Source organism: Rattus norvegicus, chromosome 2 (assembly GCF_021556685.1).
Source record: "Rattus norvegicus strain SHRSP/BbbUtx chromosome 2, alternate assembly SHRSP_T2T, whole genome shotgun sequence".
NCBI classification, from domain to species: domain Eukaryota; kingdom Metazoa; phylum Chordata; class Mammalia; order Rodentia; family Muridae; genus Rattus; species Rattus norvegicus.
In genome coordinates, this window is record NC_141535.1 from 182,748,817 (window position 1) to 182,755,634 (window position 6,818).

The 6,818-nt window shown below is 39.2% G+C and overlaps 1 pseudogene; it reads right to left on the bottom strand.

Moving 5' to 3' along the window:
* Positions 1–5,448: 5,448 nt before the first annotated feature.
* LOC134485750 (TD and POZ domain-containing protein 2-like) lies at positions 5,449–6,543 on the bottom strand (annotated as a pseudogene).
* Positions 6,544–6,818: the final 275 nt, after the last annotated feature.

A 6,818-nucleotide genomic window follows, 5' to 3' on the forward strand; every position in this document is an offset into this window, starting at 1 on the left:
GTATCTGGTTTGATGTGGATGTCCTTGATCCACTTTGACTTAAGCTTTATACAGGGTGATAAGCATGGATTGATTTGCATTGTTCTACATGTTGACCTCCAGTTGAACCAGCACCATTTGCTGAAAATGCTATCTTTTTTCCATTGAATGGTTTTGGCTCTTTTGTCAAAAATCAGGTGCCCATAGGTGTGTAGGTTCATTTCCATGTCTTCAATTCTGTTCCATTGGTCTATCTGTCTGTCTCTGTACCAATACCATGCAGTTTTCATCACTATTGCTCTGTAATATTGCTTGAGTTCAGGGGTAGTGATTCCTCCTGAAGTCCTTTTATTGTTGAGAATAATTTTAGCTATCCTGGGTTTTTTGTTATTCCAGATGAATTTGCAAACTGTTCTGTCTAACTCTTTGAAGAATTGGATTAGTATTTTGATGGGGATTGCATTGCATCTGTAGATCGCTGTTGGTAAAATGGCCATTTTTACTATGTTAATCCCGCCAATCTATGAGCATGGGAGATCTTTCCATCTTCTGAGGTCTCCTTCAATTTCTTTCTTCAGAGTCTTGAAGTTCTTATTGTACAGATCTTTTACTTGCTTGGTTAAAGTCACACCGAGGTACTTTATATTGTTTGGGTCTATTATGAAGGGTGTCGTTTCCCTAATTTCTTTCTCGGCTTGTTTCTCTTTTGTGTAGAGGAAGGATACTGATTTATTTGAGTTAATGTTATACCCAGTCACTTTGCTGAAGTTGTTTATCAGCTTTAGTAGTTCTCTGGTGGAACTTTTGGGATCACTTAAATATACTATCATATCATCTGCAAATAGTGATATTTTGATTTCTTCTTTACCAATCTGTATCCCATTGATTTCCTTTTGTTGTCTGATTGCTCTGGCTAGAACTCAAGAACTATATTGAAAAGTAGGGAGAGAGTGGGCAGCCTTGTCTAGTCCCTGGTTTTAGTGGGATTGCTTCAAGTTTCTCTCCATTTATTTTAATGTTAGCAACTGGTTTGCTGTATATGGCTTTTACTATGTTTAGGTATGGGCCTTGAATTCCTATTCTTTCCAGGACTTTTATCATGAAGTGGTGTTGAATTTTGTCAAATGGTTTCTCAGCATCTAATGAAATGATCATGTGGTTTTGTTCTTTCAGTTTGTTTATATAATGGATCACGTTGATGGTTTTCCATATATTAAACCATCCCTGCATGCCTGGGATGCAGCCTACTTGATCATGGTGGATGATTGTTTTGATGTGCTCTAGGATTCGGTTTGCCAGAATTTTATTGAGTATTTTTGCGTCGATATTCATAAGGGAAATTGGTCTGAAGTTCATTTTCTCTGTTGGGTCTTTGTGTGATTTAGGTATAAGAGTAATTGTGGCTTCATAGAAGAAATTCGGTAGTGCTCCATCTGTTTCAATTTTGTGGAATAGTTTGGATAGTATTGGTATGAGGTCTTCTATGAAGGTCTGATAGAATTCTGCACTAAACCTGTCAGGACCTGGGCTCTTTTTGGTTGGGAGACCTTTAATGAGTGCTTCTATTTCCTTAGGAGTTATGGGGTTGTTTAACTGGTTTATCGGTTCCTGATTTTACTTTGGTGCCTGGTATCTGTTTAGGAAATTATCAATTTCCTGCAGATTTTCAAGTTTTGTTGAATATAGGCTTTTATATTAAGATCTGATGATTTTTTTAATTTCCTCTGAATCTGTAGTTATGTCTCCCTTTTCATTTCTGATTTTGTTAATTTGGACACATTCTCTGTGATCAATATCTTGATCACCAAAACTACATCATATCACTTGGCATCCTGACATCAGATGTATCTCTCAGAAAGGTCACAAGTTTGTCATAGGCATCCTGACCACCAGATATATTTCTGAAAACCTTGTTTTTACAGCTTTGTTTCTCATATCTCTGAAACTATGAAACTTTATTTCATCAGCTTCAATTCTCTTTTTCTCCTCTTAAATATAAAGCCAGAGACACATGGCTAAAGCTGCTGAGTTCTGCTTGCAGGAACTGGAACATGGACCCCTTACTCTATTATACTATCACTAGCCTCCACTTTTCTAACTCCTTCACTGTCTAAACTTGGCTGTCCTGGATATTGCTCTGTAGATGACCATGAATTTAGACATCTACATGCCACTCTCCTGGGATTAAAAGTGTGTACCACCACACCTGTATTTAAGCTTGGCCTCACCTAGAACTTGCTCTGCTCTAGTCTGGCCTTGAAATCAGAGCTCTGATTGTCTTTGCCTACTAGGATGAAAGGTTTGTAGTAGGTTGCCTGGAGCTAATTTAGTTGGGTGGGATCTTTCTCCAAGGTCATTACTTCCTTGATTAAACTTAATATCCTTGAACACAGGATTCAGCTCCATTTCACTTCCTGGTATCCCTTTAATACTCGAATCACATAATTTGTTTCCTCCTTTTTCAACTTCCTTTTCTCATTAAAATGCTCTTCATAACAGTGAATTTTAGTAACCTTACAAGATAAGTTACACTACGCTGTTTTGAGTCTTTCTTTTGCAAGGAAATTAATCTAAATCTCTTCACCTTAACCTCAGGCAGACACTTCAGACAAGGGCAAAAAGTGGCCCCATTCTTCACCGAAATACCACACAAGCAGCCTTTATAGCAGATACAGAAATTCTCCTCTAAAACCTCTTGGGCCAGGCCTGCACAATTCAAATTACTCTCAGTAACAAAACCTTCCCCATTTCTACCAAGATGGTCCATTAAGCCCCATTTAAAACATTATACGGCTTTCCAAATCCAAATTCTCCACATCTATATTCCCCCTAACAAAAGCTTGGTCACGTCTATCACAATACCCAGCTCCTGGTACCAAACTCTGTCCTAGTTAGGGTCATATTACTGTAAATAGACACCATGACCAATGTAAGCTTTATAAATGACAACAATGATTTGGAGCTGGCTAACAGTTTCCAAGATTCAGTCCATTATCATCAATGAGGGAGCATGGCAGCGCCACAATATCCAGGCAGGCATGGTGCAGGAGGAACTGAGTTCTACATATTTACCCAAAGGAAGCCAGGAACACACTCAGCATCCTCAGGTAACTGGTAGGAGGTCATCCAAGCCCAACCCCACGATGACACACTTCCTCCAACAAGGCCATGCCTTCTAATAGTGAGAGTCCCTGAGCCAAGCATATGCAAATCATCACGAGTGGAAATATTTTATTCAGCACTTTCACACCCTCTGGGTCAAAATGGAACTGTGCTCCTTTTTGGTGAAGAAATGTTTTCCATCTGGGAGTATGGGCATTCAGAAATAACCATGAATGAATCCGATTTATTACAAAATCAAACTTTCTTTGGCTAGACCTGGATAGGTCGTGGTGGCTGTTCCCCCTGTACTCATATTTTTTTTACTTGAAATTGGTCCCAGTGCTTGTTAAAAGACAGAATTTTGTGACCTGTGCCCACCAAAAACTATCTGGCTTTCCCCTCCTTCTTTAAGTTTACCCAGGGCATGGAATGGAGCTGAGCCACAAGGCTCTCAGTCATATCGCTCTTCTTATATAAACTTATAGGACATTGCTTACCAGCAAAACAATCCAGGCACTGAAGTTCCTGACAGATATCAGGGTCTGCTTGTTGAAAAAAAAAGCCAAGCTTCCCACTGACATTTTTCTCTCATTTCTGGGTCTGAGAGAATGTAAATCTTATGGGATTCAAACAATTCTTTTTAAATATTCTGTAGAGCTCTCATTATTTCACCTGGTTACCATAGGCAAATTTATAGGCAAACTTGATTGAAGCTACCCTGAAGCTCTTCCAACAGAATCTGGTAGTAGACACATATACTCTCCCTACCTTCAACAGCCTTAAAATCCCAGTTGGGTATGGTCAAAGTTAAGGCTGTATCAATATTTGCCTGGACTTGTGTGGGCAGACCATTTACCTCTGGAACCAATTTCCAAGCTTTTCCAACAATTCTCTCACTTTCTTCAGTTGTGAAAAGAACCTGGAACTGTTGTTGACAGTCATCCCAGGTGGGTTTATGAGTCAACCTGATTGAATCTAAAAGACCTAGGGGATCTGAGGGTCTTTTGGAAAATGGAGAGAGCGGAACTACGACTTACAATTATAAAGGTCAGTACTGGTCAATGGTACATAGGACACAAACTGTATCCCCTGTACATCTGGGTGTTTAGAAGACTAGAGGAGTAAGGTCATAGTAGAGTCAGTCTCTCTGGGCAGTATGGCATGAACGTGTGTTGAACTCATATTAGGTAAGGACACTAATACTCATCAAATTAAAAATGCCTAAGCTGCCATTTCAATTCTCACTATGTGTGCACCAAATCAAAGGCATCAAAGTATAGCAGCAGCCATTAAAATATCCCCATCAAAAAATGCCCAGGACCATAATTTTCACCTGTTAATCTAAGAGGTGTTATGGCATATATTCCTCAAATCATTTCACAAAATAAAAAGAGAAGGAATATTTCCCACTCTATTTTATGAGAGACTACAGTTACACTGATATCTAAAACACAAATCAATTTAACTTATGGACTCATGCAAACATAAACATTAAATAATTACAAGAACACATTAAAAAATATCATTAACAAAACCAAAGTAGGCTTTGTCTCAAGGTGAGTAAGGGTGGTTCAATATGCAAAAATCAATACAATTCAATTGACCACATAAACTAACTGAAAGAAAAAAAGCAAAACAAAATGAAGCAAAGAAAAAGCAAAAAACATGATCATTAAACTGGATCAGGACATGGACTTTAAGAAGTGATCCCTTAATGATAAAACTTCCCCAGAGATTGGCACAGAGATTATATGGCTAAATATAATAATGGTAATATAGAAGAATCCCGTATCAAGATAAACTTAAATGGGGAGAAAATCAAAGCCAGTATACAAAAGCAAAGGTAAGTCAAGGTTTCACATTCTCTTAAGTAGACTCAATACAAGAATTGAAGTCTTAATTAGAACAATAAGGCAACTTGCAATTAAGAGGACAAATACAGTAAAGTTGAAAGAATTTTTATTTGCAGATAGATAATACACATGAATTAGGTGGAAAACTTTACATCTCAGTTAATGCATATGTTAGGTCAGCTATTCTGTTCAGTCTAACGCAAACAGGTTTCTCCAAAGAAAGTCAGTTAGGCTCTGCTTCAGGCCAGTTGAATCCCAGTTCTAAGACATCAGACAAGAATAAGACAACATCAACAGGATAGATGTCAGGTAGAATGTCCAAGACCCTAGTGCTGCCCTTTCCCTACCCACCATTTTGAAATATTACAGCTGTATGAAATCCATAGCCATCATGCTATCTTGCCCCAGATTCACTGTAAATATTCCAGCAAAACTGTAATCTAAACAGAAGTCATTGTTAAAAACACTAGTTGTAGCTGTTAGAAGCCAGGTGTCGGTCATATCTGTCAAGCTCCTAAAATATCTTTCGGTGTTTGAGTGAAGGCTCTGAGGAAAAACACTGTATAGAAGCCAGGGAGAGAAATGCTTCCTCCACCAAGTGGGGATGTGACTCCACCATTGACTTCCACTACAATGTCTTAGAGACTTCAGAAGCATGAAGTATAATGAAATCCATGACCCTAGTCTTCAGGTGCTCTGTGCTGTGGAGGTCAGCCAGGATCAGAGTTGGTACAGCATTCTTCACACAGAGGTTCCTGCACAGGGAATCCTCACACATGACCTTCAAGTCCTGCAGGTCATACATGTCAGCAGCTGCCAACAAATCAGTGGCCATTGAGTGGCTGTGGAGGTGTGGTGCCTTCCCTGTGTAAATGAAGGCCATCATTTCCTTAAAGACTTGCAGGTGAATGTCATGGATCTCCACGCGGTTTGTTAGGCTCTCCAGCATTTCATGTTCAAACATGGCTCTGAAAACTGGAGAGCGAGCTGCTAGAATGGCCTTGTGAGCTCTGAATTCCTGGCCAGCTACCACCAGGCTGCAGTCTGTGAAGAGGGAATTTTCCCACAGCTCTCCTATGTCATCAGCCAACTTCTGCCTTGGATCCTTCTTTGCAGGTGTCATGTTATGTCCAGGCATGCTAAAGGAGGGTCCTACTATGGACACCTTACAACACAGGATGAGCTGGTCTTCAGGGAGAAGCCAATGCCTAAGGGAGAGGAGGAAATCTCGAAGGATGAACTTTCTCAATCCCCATTGTTGTTTTGGATTAAAGCTTAAAATATTTGGGATCTCTTTGATTTGATGTTTCTCTCCTTGGGCATTTATGATCCAGAACTGCACCTTTGCCAAAACTGGGCTCTTTGGACAACTGTGCAAACGCAGGGAAACGGACAGGTAATCTTTGCTTTCTTCATCAACACCATTTGGGAATATTCTCAAACACCATTGTACTTTTTCATTGCCCTCTAATGAGAACACTGGGCTTGTAATATTTTCCCGAATTCCATCCATGCAAAATGAAAAGTTGCTAATGGTCCACTCATAGCAGAACTTCTGAACACTGATATGTGTGTAGCCACAGCTCTTGACTTCCAGGTCCCCTGACATGTCTTCTGGAGGTAGGTTGGAGGTTAAAGTTGATCTGAAAGAAAGTAATAGAATTTACTCTTTCCTCTGTAAGATACAATTAGAGTTATAATTTAGATAGATTTAGATAGATAGATTTAGATTTTATTTTCATTTTCTGCTAAATTTCCCCTTTTATATACTTGGAAATGTCTATTTCTATGTAGGTTCTGTAGGTTTTCATATTTGTTCTACTAAAGATAAAACAGACCACTATGACTGTTAAATCTCTCTCTCTCTCTCTCTCTCTCTCTCTC